Source organism: Octopus bimaculoides, chromosome 20 (assembly GCF_046866305.1).
Source record: "Octopus bimaculoides isolate indiv1 chromosome 20, ASM4686630v1, whole genome shotgun sequence".
NCBI lineage: Eukaryota > Metazoa > Mollusca > Cephalopoda > Octopoda > Octopodidae > Octopus > Octopus bimaculoides.
The window spans coordinates 36,604,868-36,621,895 of record NC_142947.1 but is presented as its reverse complement, the minus strand read 5'-3'; the positions used below and the strand labels follow the sequence as shown (position 1 = coordinate 36,621,895).

Sequence of the window (17,028 nt, the reverse complement as noted above, 5' to 3'; positions counted from 1 at the left end):
AGAGGATAAGGTTAAAGGGAAAGAGTGAGAGAAGGGGAGGGAGAAAAAAAGAGATTGAGGCTAAGAGATACACATCTGTGTGTATATGTGTGATGTAGTGTCAGTTTAGCATTTAAAACTTCAGTTAAGGGAGGGGTGGAAGCAAATTGGAAAGGGTATAATAGAAAGAGGAATTAGATAGATAGAAAGAAGAAAGGTAAAGGGTAGATTCCGTACTAGTGGAGGGGAATTAACATGTACATTAATGAAACTCAGGTGACAAATATAAGGAAATTTTTTTTTAGAAATGGTAAGACCTGACAAACTTTTACTCAGACCTCCATATAAACTATCATTAGACACACATACGTATTTAAAACACTGCAATAGTTTATGCGTATTCATGATAACCAACTCATCAAATAAACATTTGAAGCTGATTGGGCTATTAATTACTTTTCAGAATAACAGAAAACTATTGGATAAAAGCAATGGACCATAATGGGGAAATATATAAACATATGCCAGTGAAATAAAATTGAAAATTAGATAATAGAAAATTTGTAGGAATGGGTTTAAAAATGTACACAGAATAAGAAAGACCTTACCAGAAATAAGATATGAGATAGAGCAATTAATTAAAATAGAATTTAAATGGAAATAAGAATTAAAGATTAAAATTAAAATAAGGGCAAATGAGTATCACACAAAAAATATAAATGGAGAATAATGATAGAGATTTATATAGTATGAATGACCAAATGATCACTCGCAGACAAAGGATCAGATCGGGAGAATATGAGCTTACCGCTCATGCATTAGAGAAGGTCTGAAGTTCTATCCAAAGAGATATTATGACACAGATAAAAGAGAATACAATACAGAATATGTGAATATAAATTGTCATGATCTAAAGGTATATAAAACATGAAAAATATACAACTACACATGTAAATATATTAAAATAAAAATATAAAGTAATAACAAAATATAGAAATATAAACATCATCGTCATCATTTAGCGTTCTCTTTCCATGCTGGTATGGGTTGGATGGTTTGAGATGGAGCTGGCTAGCAGGGAGCTGTCCAGACTTTAACTGTCTGCTGTGGCATGGTTTCTATGGCTGGATGCCCTTCCTAACGCCAACCACTTAACAGAGTGTGCTGGGTGCTTTTTATGTGCCACTGGCATATAAAAATATTAACAATTTTAGAAAATGTAAAAAATATCAGAAAAAAAAATACTAAGTTGCAGTATGAAAGGAGAAGCACTTTTGTGTTGGATTGAAAATATGTATACATGGGGAATAATCACTAGCAGATAAAGGATCAAATCAGGAGCATATGAGCTTACCTCTCATACATCAGAATAGGTTTGAAATTCTATTCAAATCTGTTGTCTAAAAAAACAACACGAACTAGAAGGTAGAAAAAATGACTAGGAGACAAAACAAGTAGAAAAGTGCCTCAGACCAATTTTGAACACCAAAACATATGTTGCCAGAGGAGAAAAAGTACAACACAGTAAAGGAGAGATTTCTCACAGAGGATGAGGCAAGAATGATGAACTGGTCCTTATTTAATCTACCTTGTCCATAGGCTAATAAAAATATAAAGACAATATAAAGGCGTAGCGCACCAACAGATGGCAGCTTATGGTTGCATGCACAGTGAGAGGTAGCAGTGACTTTCATGAGGCAGTGTGCCGAGCGACATCACTGTATTTACTTCACAAGTTGTGAAATTTGTGTTTTTGTGATCACATGTATACTGTAGTCTGTGATTTTGTCATGGATAGGAACAAAGAGCCAACTTGAAATTTTGTGTTAAACTTGGGAAGTCTGCTACAGAGACATTGAGCATGCTTTGGCAAGCTTATGGGGACCAGGCAATGGGTCGTACATAATGCTTTGAGTGGCATGGACACTTCAAAAGCAGAACATCCCTGGAAGATGATGAGCAATCTGGAAGACCTGTCATGAGCATCACCCTTGGAAATGTGGTATCATGTATTGAGAATTCATCCCCCAGGGCCAGACTGTCAATTGAGAGTTCTACTATGATGTTTCGAAGTGTTTTTGAGAGGACATTCAGCAAAAGCAACTGGATCTGTGGAGCACAAAGAATTGGATTCTTCACAACGACAATGCATTCTGTCAGTGAGCTCTCCTCACTTGTGAGTTTCTCTCCCAAAACAACATGGTATCACTTCTGCACCCACCCTATTCACCAGATTTAGTAGCTGCAGACTTCCATTTTTTTTACTCAAGATGAAAATGCAGGTCAAAGGTCACCATCTTAATACCATTGTCAAGATCCAGAGCGAATCACAGAAGGCCCTCCACTCACTTACGGGAAACAACTTCCAGGCTGGATTCCAAAAGTAGCAAGACTGCTGGGACCAGTGTATCGTTGTGCAAGGTGACTGTTTTGAAGGAAATGATGTTAAAAACTTAGGTAAATAAGTTATTTTTTATTAAACACTAGTCTGAGAACCATTTTATACCACCTCATACTAATCCAAATGGGTCACCAAAGCATGAAATCAATCCTGGACCTGATAAATCTACCAGACAGTATACAACTGTATGTGGCCATTGAGATCAGAAGACCATAATTTCACTTGTGTGGTGACAAAAGCCATCTCATGACGTTCTATTCACAGCAAAAGAGGAGAGAAACAAGACCCCATTTCTGTTGACACAATCACTTCACAAACACACACACAAACAAACCAAAATTTAAGCTTAACTGTCTCAAGGGAAGAAAGGTAGCCTTCATGACCCTTTGCAGTGCTTTTGAGAAGGGGAAACCAGCCTGAACATTATTTATAGCAAGTAATTAATTAATTATTGTGAGGGTATTTAAGTGTGATTTGTGAATACTGGAGGCTTGTATGAACATATGAAATGTCAGATTTAATTTTAAAAAGGAGAAAAACCAAGTGTTCTACTAAAAAACCACCATAAACATGAAAAAATAAATGAATTAAAAATAATTAAAAAAGAAAATTGATATTTTTTTTCAATTACAGAGTCAAGTTAAGAAGTTTGGTGCCAAGCCATTTAGCTCTAAACTCCTGGCTTCTGTTGACTATAAACATTGTTTAGTCCCAGGTTGGATCATGATTGAGCACATTTATAACTATTTTTTTTTTGTTTTTCTTCAAATGTATTATAACTAAGATTCCATTATCCAATGCATAATCTTGAAAAAAAATTTTTTTAATGGTTATGTAGTTACAAAGCTTGCTTTGTAACCACACGGTTTTGGCTTCAGTCTCATTGAGCAATACCTTGGGCAGGCATCTACTATAGAACCAGGCTAGCTAATTCCTTGTGAGTGAATTTGGCAGATGGAAACTGTATGGAAACCAATTTTGCGTGTGTATATGTGTGTGCTTGTGTATGTCCTATCACCTCTTAACAACAAGTTTGTTTGCATCACCATAACATAGCAGTTCAGCAAAGGAAACCAATAGAACAATTGCCAGATTTAACAAGATAAATACCGGGGTCAATTTGTTCAGTTAAACCCTTCATGATGATGCCCCAGAATGGTTACAGTCCAATGAGTGAAACAAGTAAAAAATAAAAAGATATACGTGGTTGTGTGATAAGAAGCTTGCTTCCCAACCACATTGTTTCAGGTTCAGTCCCACTGCATGGCACCTTGAGCAAGTGTCTTCTACTATAGCCTCGGGCTGACCAAAGCCTTGTGAGCGGATTTACTAGATGGAAATTGAAAGAAGCCTCTCATATATATATGTATATATTTATATATGTGTGTGTGTGTGTGTGTGTTTGTCTCCCCACCGTCACTTGAAAACCGATACTGGTGTCTTTATGTTCCTGTAACTTAGCAGTTCGGCAAAAAGAGTCCAATAGAATAAGTACTAGGCTTACAAAGAATAAGTCTTGAGGTTGATTTCTTTGACTAAAAACCTCTTAAGGCGGTGCTCCAGCATGGCCACAGTCAAATGACTGAAACAATTAAAAGAGTAAAAGAATGCCAAAACAGACCTCGTTGGTGCTGGTATCATGCAAAAAGCACCCACTCCACTCTGTAAAGTGGCTGATGTTGGGAAGGGCATCCCCCTGTAAAAACCATGCCACAACAGACAGTGGAGGTTGGTGCAGTTCTCTAGCTTGCTAATTCCTGTTGAGCCATCCAACCCATGCCAGCATGGAAGACAGACATTAAATGATGATGATGATGATGACGACATTGACGATGACTTTCAAGATTTGACTGCTTGTTCTAGCAGTTCGAACTAACATGCAGAAGAACCCCTCTCGACTTCACAAACTTGTTATTTATTGAACCCTAGCCAAAGGTATTTAAAGGTATTTAATACCTTTGGTTACGATTGAACTACTGTATACATTCCCTATTTAAGATAGTAGGATGTCATTTTGAGGGAAATTTGGCTGCTTTTATAGCACTTCATGAGAACACATAGGTGATCTCTTATTCGTTCCATTGCAGATGTAGTATAAGCTACAGCACATTAGGGCTTCAGAAAAATATTTAGTGGCCCTTCAGTGACAAATTCAGTTTCCTTTGCATGAGTAATTTATTACTTGTTATTCAACAAGACAGAAGAATATTGTTCATGGAATAGGAATGCACAACATATTTCAATTGTTCTAGAACACCTATACTCATACACACACACAGACGCATAAACATTCATACATGCTCATATATTGCACTATCACAGCAATAAATTATTTTATTACAAAAATGACAGTTTAGCTTTGAATGCACATATATCAGTCTTTAAAAGCATGTCTAAAAAGTGTGTGTGTTTGTATATTTATGCCAAGTTATATATGTGTATGTGTGTGTGTGTGTGTGTGTGTATACACATATTTATATCTATATATAGATATTTACATGTGTTTATATACATCATATATATGTGTGAGTATATAAATATATATATATATCCACACATTCATATAAGCATATATATATATGCATGTTTATATATATACATACATATGTATATACATGCACATGTACACATACATATATGTATATGCATCTATACATATACATGCCTATATATATGTATGTGTATAAGTGTATATATATATATATATATGCACACACACATATACACATATTTACACCATGTGTATGTGTGTGTGTGTCTCTCTCTCTCTCTCTCTCTCTCTATATATATATATATATATATATATATATATATATATATATATATATTATATATATATATATATATATATATATATATATATATATATATATATATATATATGTATACAACATGTATGCATATATACATGCATTCATATCCAACAAATATGGTAAATTTTCTAAATAACAATTTGTGAGGAGTATGCTGAACAGCAAAAAGGCAAACAATAACATATATCTATTCTTTCTCAATATGTTGTGGCATATTTGAACATGCATATCTGATCAGTCTTGTTTTTCACCGTTGGAGAACATCCCTCCCTTTATACTGTGTATCTTCATAACACAAGCGATTCACTGGTGTAAGAGGTCTTTGAGAGATGCCACAGTGTTTCGACTTAATTGTGTGTCTCCTCAGTTAAAGCTATTCCCACCAATGAAGTAGAACAGCAGCGATCAGATATTTACTTTCAAATCTGCCAGAACATATTGAGAATGAATAGATATCTTATTGTTTGAATTCTCCTTGTTCTGTATGCGTCTCCTGAATTATCTGCTTGGCAGACATCTGCATGTACCAACAAATAATTTGTCTGCTGATTTCTATAAGCAAGAGCCTGGTGATTTCTATAAGCAAGAGACTGAGGAGACACACAACAGGGTCAAAACATTACAGTATCTCAAAGTCCCCATTACACCTGTGAATCATGTATATTATGAATGCACATCATTTAAAGAGAGGTGTTATTTGATGATAAAAAAGACAACAGCAATCAGATATTTATTTTCAAATCTGCCAGAACATATTGAAAGTGGATATGTTAATGTTTCTAAATAATCCTACCCTTTCAGTTACTTGACATAATGTGATTGAATTTTGTTTTCAAATCTAATAATACACTCAGAAGGAAAGATTGAGTTGAATTGTAGTATGTCTAGCAATAGTATAAAGTGTCTATAATTATACATAAGCCCCATTAAGCTATTCAGTATGGGTGAACAACCTATGACAACAAACCACCATATGTCACACATACAGAGACAAAGAGAGACTTAAATAAATAGCTATTTTACCCTTTCTTCTATAATTTAATATTTATACAATATCACTATTACAATAGCCTTAGTTAACTCTATTGATACCAAACCACCTGAGCCCAGCCCACCCCATACAATTTCTATTATACAAATTTCTTGCTTGAGAGTGATTTAATTTCAAACCTTCCAGCAAAATCTCATGCTAATTTATGGTCCAAACATCAGCTCAATAATGACAAAGTTATTTAACCAAATTTTTCATTATTATCAAAATTAACTGAAACAGAATCAGTGTGTTTCAACAGGAACATGATAACAAAAGAGTTAAAGTTACAGTGTATACCCTACAATCACCAAAACTAATTCAAGGCATTCATAATCTCTTCCCCGATGATCTTCTTTGTATTTCTCCCATCATTCACAGAAATGCACTCCTTTAATCATTCATTTCACAAACCCCCAAAGCATCATTAATGAACTATCCTTACTCAGTGATCACCATTCATCCGTTTAGGAGAGCTGAAAGAGCTATAAATTCTACTCCTTACTCAAAGAACAACAATAATGCTATATCCAGGGATGATGATGCCAATTTCTTTTAAGTCAATAAATACAAAGCCATTTCTTGAAAGAGAGGCATTTAATCTATTGAGATGATTTCATTGATTCCTGAGGTGAAAGAATGCAAAGTGAACCGAAGTGTATCAGAATATAGAGGAACAAAGCTATTGAAGTATTTAATTTCGTCTCTATCCTTATAATGCAGAGCAATGAACTGTACCTCTACATGGCTCCAACTGAAAGCTTAAGGACAACTCTATTATGTGTTTTAAGTACTTATGACAGCAGGCAGACAATCCTAATAACATAGCCAGCTGTTGTTCTCTATTTAGTGTTGAAAGGCTTCCTTAGACTTGGCAAGATTAAAAGTACAGCTCTAAAGTCAACAGACAACTTTGCAGTTATGTAACCTGGACTGCTGTTGTATTGTTAGAGTGTAAAGTATATAATCAAGACCATCCTAATGTAGTATGTTGGATTGTGTGAAACCTTATAGTGAGTTTGTTTACTAGCTATGGACATTTTCAATGTACTAATATCATATGAATATCACCATTGATTTTTCTATTATAATTAATAAATAAATACTGTACCCACTACTGAAATATTGTAATGCTAAGTAAAATATAACACATTACCTAAAAAGCTAGACATCTTTCCAACATTATGAATTGAAATGTTAAATGGAATAACATAAAACACAAACATTACAGGAATACATAAGACACCTGCCATAACAAGCTAGCAAAGATGCATCTAGAAATAATAGCTAAATGTCCCTCAAATTACACTCTACTGCAGGGGTCAGAGAACTTTTTTAACCAATTACCCTAAAATACATTTATTTATACCAACATTACCCCCTTGAGTTGAATGGAAGAAAATCATGGATGTGCAGGAGTGGCTGTGTGGTAAGTAGCTTGCCTACTAACCACATGGTTTGTGTGTCTGTTTGTCCCCACAGCATCACTTGACAACTGATGCTGGTGTGTTTGCGTCCCCGTAAATTAGCAGTTCAGCAAAAGAGACCAATAGAATAAGTACTAGGCTTACAAAGAATGAGCTCTGGGGTCGATTTGCTTGACTTTAAAGGTGGTGCTCCAGCATGGCCACAGTCAAATGACTGAAACAAGTAAAAGAGTAAAAAGAGTAAACAGGGAACATGTTTTTTATATAATTTTATTTATGTCTAATTACCCCAAGAATTTCATTTTTACCCCACTTGGGTCTTATAAAGGGAAGAACACATTAGATAATGTAGTTCTAGCTAGTTCTAGACACCCCTAAGGGTGGTCACGGTTAGAATGCCTCTCATCGTATGTCTGTTCAGTCAGAATTGACCTGCAGCTAAACAACAATACCTACTATTAATGACTGTAAATATAAATGTAATATAGAACCCCCCCCCCAAAAAAAAACAGACAATCCAGACCAGATACTTGTAATGGTAAAGAAAATATAAGCTATACTATGAAAACATTTTCCAGCATCACTTGTTTCCTCATCATTTATTTATTTTTATTCTTAATTATTTATTTTTATTCTTAATTATTTATTTTTATTCTTAATTATTTTTTTAATTTTTATTGTTATATCACTATGGTGCTTAGATTCCAAGTACTGCGGTGATAGCAGGATAATTATGGTGAAGAGATTTACAGTAAAAGATTATAATTATATATAAGACTATAATCATATGATCATAATCACACCATGTAACAATCAGCCAGAAACACACAAATCAGGTAGACTTCAAAGTCGTCATGAAATGGACAGACTTGAATGGCTGTGAATGCTAAGCTTTTCCCTGGTGAAAGATGAATCACCTGACATAGACAAAGTGATTTGAGAGTAAGAGCTAGCGGGACAGAAAGACATAAGACAATCTGGGGAGAGAAGATATGGGAACTTAAAGAGGCTTCAACCAGGCATAGTTTCAGAGAAGTGTTAGTTAATATATAGGACAAAAGAGAGGATGAGATAGAGACTTATGGCAGAAAGGGCACCTGGGATTTCTTATAAGAATACCTGCTGAAGGTTACAGATGAAGTCTGTGTCTGGAGCAAGAGTTCAGCTCAATGGAAGGTAACATGATATTTTTTTATTCTTTTACTTGTTTCAGTCATTTGACTACAGCCATCTTGGGGTACACACTCCATCAGACTCTTTTGCTGAACTGCTAAGTTATGGGGATGTAAACATACTAACACCAGTTGTCAAGTGGTGGTAGGAGGATAAAGACAGACACATACACACGCGTGCGCTCACACACACACACACACACATACACAACAGACTTCTCTCCATTTTCTGTCTACCAAATCCACTCACAAGGCTTTGGTCAGTCTGAGGCTATAGTAAAAGACACTTGCCCAAGGTATTACACAGTGGGACTGAACCTGGAACCATGCGGCTGGGAAACACACCTGTATGGATTATTACTGTAGATAGAGACCTAAATATTAAGAGACAGGCCTGGAAAGGCTGGAAGAAAGCAACAGCAAAATCTTAATATCAAGTAACTAGAAGAGGAGCTAAATATCAAATATACTTAGTAAGAGGAAAAGCCAAAAGTAAGAGTTTTGCATGTTCTGTAACATGACAATCAGACGTGTGAGGTGTTTGAATTGCAAGACAATGAATTAGACAGAATGAGGGCATCGGGAGAGAAAATTGTGTATGGGATAATACTCTTTTACTCTTTTACTTGTTTCAGTCATTTGACTGCGGCCATGCTGGAGCACTGCCTTTAGTTGAGCAAATCGACCCCAGGACTTATTCTTTGGAAGCCTAGTATTTATTCTATCGGTCTCTTTTGCCGAACCGCTAATTTACGGAGACGTAAACACACCAGCATCGGTTGTCAGGCAATGCTAAGGGGACAAACACAGACACACAAACATACGCACACACACACACACACACACACACACACACACACACACATATATATATACATATATATGACGGGCTTCTTTCAGTTTCCGTCTACCAAATCCACTCACAAGGCTTTGGTCGGCCCGAGTCTATAGTAGAAGACACTTGCCCAAGGTGCCACGCAGTGAGACTGAACCCGGAACCATGTGGTTGGTAAGCAAGCTACTTACCACACAGCCACTCCTGTGCCTATACTAGTACATTTGCCCTTTTTTATGCTGAAAAGGAGAAAGAGGAATGCAAGTGCTATTGCAAAAGATTGTTGAATGAGGACAAAGCATGAAAGAGAGAAAGAAGTCTACCCCGCGTCGACTCAACATTGCACATATGATCACACTTCAGCAACAGAGGGGTCTGTGAGTGAAGTATGGTCACATGTACAATTAAGGATACAAAAGCTAGGAGGGTATTGTCAGGGATACTTGCTGAGATGCTTAAAATATCTGGTGCAGTAGGTTATGTGATAGTCATTTATACAATCAAGTGCTACAGGGAGGTGTCATGCACAATGACTGGCATAGCAATATCATCATCATAAACTGTTACAAGGGCAAAGGGGATGCTCTGGAGACAAGCAAGCACTGAGACAACAAAGTGATAGACTAGTTGATTTAAATTTCTAAAAAAGAGTTATAATTAAATTAATTGTGAATAGAATTAGCCTAAATGAAATGCAGTTTAGCTTGTGCCAGTAAGAAGTACTACTAATGCTGTCTTATAGGGAAACAATTGCAGAAATACTTAGCTGAATGTGTAGAGTCTTCTACTATAGGCCTGAGTCAACCAAATGCTTTGTGAATGAATTTGGTAAATGAAAACTGTGTGAAAGCCTGACCCCTGCATGTGTGTGTGTGTGTGTGTGTGTGTGTGTGTGTGTGTGTATTTCTCCCTTGCATCATGTGACAACAGTGTTGGTTTGTATACATCCTTGTAACTTAGCAGTTCAACAAAAGAGGGTGATGGAATAAGTACCAGACTTTAAAAAATTAAGTACTAGGGTCAATTTGTTTGAGTAAACCCTTCAAGGTAGTGCCCCAGCATGACTACAGTCAAAGACTGAAACAACAATAATAATAAAAAATTTTTTTTTTCATCAATTAGCCATCAAAGAAAAAGCAGTGCCAATGACCCTTTTTATTTTTTCCAGGGGCCTCCAAGACTGGTCGGTAGGATGAAAGGAGGAAATTATCCTCTTACTGGAAATCTGGTCAAAATGCTTGCATCAAAGCAAACGCTATTAAAGGCAGCCAAGAATCAGGCGGTGGTGTTAAACCAAATGAGGGATTAAGTCTGCCACTCAAGAACTCAGAATGCTTTAAAGGGCCAGGAATATCACAAGAACTCAGAATGCAAAGGGCCAGGAATATCACAAAACATCTCATCTGAAGCTTGATCAATTTCACCAATCCACTAGTCTTGGACTAGTAACTTTATTTAATCAACTCTAAGAGGATGAAAGGCAAGGTTGGCCTCAGTAGCACTTAAATTTAATACTAAATTGGCAAAGTGTCAATTCATTTCACATACAGGTAAACAGAGTTAACAAGTTCAACAAGGAACCCTTTACACTAGCATCTGCTCTGTTAGAAATTGGAGCCAAATCTCCTGCAAATTACATATTTATCATTTTAAAAAAGTAAAGAGATTACATATTTTACAAGGTACACAGTGCCTAAAGTAAAAGGAAAAATGGTTGTAATGCCTGTTACTGGAGATGAATTGGAGTTAGGTAATGAATCACATACCACAAATCTGTACTCACTGCTTGACTATTTATGATCAGTGTTACTGACTTCCTGAAAGATTGACATGAAATGCTAGTGGTGACATTCATGCCTTTCCTACACAGATATTAGCAGCATAGATGACTAAAATATCTACAGCTGGGAATTGTTACTGGGCTACATATGAATTAACATGCCAGGAACTTCCCCCACCCACCATCACATCTCCTTTGTTGTAGATCTATTTCTCAATATTAAGATATGCCCATCAATTAACTGACTTACCGTTACATGGACAGCCACATCCAGCCCAAATATTCTACCTGCTTTATGTTCAACCCAGCCTGATCCAGTCTCTCACACCTAATCTACAAGGTCATTCTAAAGGTAACAATTGCATCATCAAAATCTCAAAGCGACGAGATAACGCATGGTTAACTCAAAACAACATGAATAAATAAGCATGACATTTGACAAAGTAATCTGAATGCTAAAGGGTTACAACACTCCTAGTTTCTGAAAGCCCCTCTCTTTGCCATTTCTCCACAGACCATTTTCAACAGATCATATGACATTTAACAAGGTTTCGTTTTCCTTGTTAGTAAATATCTGCCTTATTTATTAGTAAATTGACAACTGTAAAAAAATAAGCCGACAAATTAAATCTGTGCATCACTGAAAGCATACATGCAATCATGACCTTGCTCCTCTTCTGCAGTTAATGCATTATGAATAATTAAAAAAAAAAAAAAGCAATGAAGATACATGGCATTTATTCATGTATAAGTCTCTTGGTATCTACTATACTAACTTGAAAAACATATGTCAAATGATAATATCTCAAGGACAACAGAATTGAATAATAGTCAATAAAATATCAAGTACAGTATTATCTTTATTAAACAGTTTTTACCTATGGGGATAATTTTGTCTTTTCCCACCAGCTTTGGGATGATAATGGTTACAGTTGTATAAGTGAAGCAGCCCCTACCATTGCTTGCTCAACCTGCTAGAAATTGCAATGAAACCTCCTTCAAATCATACCTGACTGTCTTAATAAATGAAGGAATACAATAGATGATGTAGTACTACATATGCAATGCTTGACAGATGAACGGGATAATCATGGCTGGAATAACTTTGATTATTATAGGTGTCAGTAGTCAGAATGAGGTAACCTGGGGTTAAACAACATAATGTAACATTAATGGATGTCTGTTCTACCATAACGAGGATTCTGTTTCACTCACAAGGTATGGGTCAGACTGAAGCTATAGAAAATTGCATTTGCCTAAGATACCATGCAGTCAGATAAAATTGAGGACCTCATGGGTTCGAGGGCAAATACAAGTAAATTGACAATGAATTGAATAAAGGAGCAACATGAAAGTGACTGTATTATGAAACTGCTACACTTTAGGTTATTTGAAACAAATGTAATGATTGCTTTACATCAATACTCAAACAGGAAAATGGGAAAATACTATGATGTAGACAGAAATAAAATATAACTCTATGCAACACATTTGGGAAATAACAATAAAATTAAATATATGTGTGTCTGTGTTTGTCCCCCTAGCATTGCTTGACAACCAATGCTGGTGTGTTTATGTTCCCATCACTTAGCAGTTCGGCAAAAGAGACCAATAGAATAAGTACTAGGCTTACAAAGAATAAGTTGCCAGACTAAAGGCGGTGCTCCAGCATGGCCGCAGTCAAATGACTGAAACAAGTAAAAAAAAAAAATCAGAATACACACACACATACACACACACCCCACACATGTAAGTGTAGATGTGGCTGTGTGGTTAAGAAGCTTGCTTCCAAAACACATGGTCTCTGTTTCAATCCCTCTGTGCAGCACCTTGGGAAAATGTATTCTAGAATAGCCCCGGCTCTTGTGAGTGGATTTGACAGATGGAAACTGAAAGACGCTCATCTTGTGCATGTGTGTGTGTGTGTGTGTGTGTGTGTGTGTGTGTGTGTGTGTGTGTACATGTGTGTGTGCGTACCCATGTCCTGACATCACATAATGGTTGTAAATGAGCAGCATTGTCATACAAGTGATGTTGTTTGTTTCCAGTTATATCTGGCCATGAGAAATACTATCTTGCTTAGAAACAAGGAAAGGCTGGCAACAGGACGGCCATCTGGCCATAGAAAATCTGCCTCAACAAACTGTGTGTGATTCATGTAAGCATGTAAAAGTGGATGTTAAATGAATGATAATGATGATATATAAATGAATATTTTATGCTGCTTTCAACACTAACCTATAAACATTCCTAATAATAATGCTTTTAGATATGTTGATGATGGGAAAATATGATTAAAATGATGAAACTTAAGACAAAAACGTGATTTTTTGTGCGATAGGTATGGGGTAAGGTATGCTGCCAAAAGTAATGAGATTTGGCATGGCCTATTTGAAATAACAGAAACATCTCTATGAGTTAGTCTTTGATTAATTTGAATGTTAAAGAGCCACAGAAGTATAAGTAGTTGTAGTAGAGTAGGCAGAAACAGAAAAGCACTAGAAATAAGTATAAGCTTTTTAATATTTCATTCATGGGAAGGCAGTGAGCTGGCAGAACTGCTAGCACGCCAAGCGAAATGCTTAGCAGCATTCTGTTAGTCTTCACATTCTGAGGTCGACTTTGCCTTTATCCTTTTAGGGGTCGATAAAACAAGTACCGGTTGAATACTGGGTAGATGTAATTGACTTACTCCCTCCCCAAAAATTGCTGGCCTTGTGCCAAAATTTGAAATCAATATTTTGTTCATGGAGAAGAGTGATGGACTGGCAGTATCTGTAGAGCAGCAGACAAAATACCTTGTGGTATTTAGTTGCATCCCTTTATGTTCTGAGTTCAATTCCTACTAAAGTAGATTTTGCTTTTCATCTTTCTAAGATGAAAGGTAAGCACCAATTTAGTATTGGTGGGGTTGATATAATCAACTGCCCCTCCCTTGAAATATGTAGACCTGTGCCAGTCTTAGAAGTCAGTAAGTTGTCAGAAACAGTTGATGAGATCAATTGTTGTATAGTATTAAATTACAAGTTTTTTTATATAATTCCATCCATCTATCCATTTTCACCACCCACTATACCTAGGTGGGTTGTAGAGGTAGAATCCTCAGGCACCTCCTATCAGAAGCAACTGTTTTAAGGTGGCGAGCTGGCAGAAACGTTAGCACCCTGGGCAAAATGCTTAACGGTATTTCTCCTGACTTTACGTTCTGGGTTCAAATTCCACAGAGGTTGACTTTTCCTTTCATCCTTTCGGGGTCGATAAATTAAGTACCAGTTACGCACTGAGGTCGATGTAATCGATTTAATCCCATTGTCTGTCCTTGTTTGTCCCCTCTATGTTTAGTCCCTTGTGGGCAATAAAGAAATCTTTCTGATTTGGCGGACACCATTTTTTATTTAGTGTGTTTTCTACCGAAACACTTTAAAACTTCATTTATTCTGTATATTTTGTCTTATAGAACAGAGAAAAATTTATATATTTGAAGTTATTTCATGCTAAAACTTGTATTTTGGTAATTTCAACCAATCACTGACGTCTATTGAGGTGAAAACAATTACTGCTGTGGTGTGTGTGTATGTGTGTGTGTGTGTCCCCATCATGTAATGTTAAAAATACTTCCTTGTCAATCTCACAGTCAGAAATGCAGTGAACCATTGAGTGACCCATTGGAAACCTGTGGAAACAACACTATTATGCATACAAATTGTGATATAAATAAAATGAATAAATAAGAATCAAGGAAGTAAGCTGGTCCACCAATGAAGAAACTGATTACATTTACAAACATACATATATATTTATTACATATATATATATATATATATATATATATATATATACACAGACATACATACATATATATTACATATATATATATATATATATATATATATATATATATATATATATATATATATACACACACACACAGACATACATATATATTTATTACACACACACACACACACACACACACATATATATATATATATATATATATACACACACACACAGACATACATATATATTTATTACATTTATCTATACTATATATAATATATATATATATATATATATATATATATATATATATATATATACACTCACATGCACACATACATACACATACATATATACACATAAATTCACACATACACATATACATATATACACACATACATACACTTTTACACACACACACACATACATATATATATATACACACACATACCTATCTATGTATCTATACCAACACGCACACATACACACACACACACACACACATATATATATATATATATATATATATATATATATATATATATATATATATATATATATATATATATATATATATATATTGTAATTGGTACAAATGTTCTCGAGAGTATATTTTTGTCATTCCCTAGGCTATGATTACTATGACGTTTATACATCATTGATTCAACTAATAATACTTTTAACCTTTAATGCCAATGTCTGCATTAACAATATAAACATTATAAAACAAGGAAAGAAAACAAATCAGAAGTTTATGCTGATACTTTTTTCTTCCTGATTAATTTAGTTGGTAATACAGAGATCAAGTTTATTTGTATTTAATATATACTGATAAGGCACAGGGATGACCATGTGGCAAGAAGTTTGCTTCCCATCCACATGACCTTGGGTTCAGTCTCATTGTGTGGTACCTTGGTCAAATGCCTTCATCTAGCCCTAGGTTGACCAAAGCCTTATCAGTGAATTTGGTAGACAGAAGCTGAAAGAAACTCAGTGTGTGTGTGTGTGTGTGTGTGTGTGTGTGTGTGTGTGTGTGTGTGTGTGTGTGTGTGTGTGTGTGTGTGTGTGTGTGAAGGTACATGGCCCAGTGGTTAGAGTGTTGGGCTCACAATCATGAGTTAGTGAGTTCAATCCCAGATCAGGTTATGTGCTGCATTCTTGAGCAAGGCACTATGTTTCACATTACTCCAATTCACTCAGTTATAGAAATGAGTTGCAGCGTCACTGGTGCCAAGCTGTATCGGCCTTTGCCTTTTCCTTGGATAACATTGGTGGCACGGAGAGGGGAGGCTTGTATGTATGGGTGACTGCTAGTCCTCCATAAATAACCTTGCCTTGACTTGTGCTGTAGAGAGGAACTTTCTAGGTGTAATCCCATGATCATTGACAACCAAAGGGAATCTTTACTCTTTTATTTGTATATAAATATATATATGTGTGTGTGTGTGTGTGTAGAGAGAGAGAGAGGGAGAGGGAGAGAGAGAGAAACGTCGTCAGAATTTTGGAAAAAAAAAATCATTTTATTTCTTCATTATTATTAGCGCTTTCGTTTGTTTCTCGAACTTGTCAAATAAAATTTTGTGTATGTACAAACAGCTTGTTCATTTATATAAAACAGATGTTTTGGGGGTGGGGGTTTGTTTAGAAGAGAACATTGTTTTTGTATTTTGGTGTGAGGTTCCATGACAATGGAGACAGATATCTATCTATCTCCATTGTCATGGAACCTCACACCAAAAAACAAAAACAATGTTCTCTTCCAAACAAAATCCCCCAAAACATCTGTTTTATATAAATCAACAAGCTGTTTG

General features: G+C 35.7%; 1 protein-coding gene and 1 long non-coding RNA gene across 7 annotated transcripts in view; one reads left to right on the top strand and one right to left on the bottom strand.

Annotated features, from left to right (window-relative positions):
• Positions 1–17,028, bottom strand: part of LOC106868739 (adiponectin receptor protein 1) — a 240,129-nt gene that overhangs the window by 87,377 nt on the left and 135,724 nt on the right. The gene's annotated exons all lie outside the window — the stretch shown is intronic.
• Positions 8,249–12,925, top strand: LOC128250336 (uncharacterized). The gene is made up of 2 exons (XR_008266363.2): positions 8,249–8,826; positions 10,826–12,925. It is a non-coding gene; the product is annotated as an uncharacterized LOC128250336 (long non-coding RNA).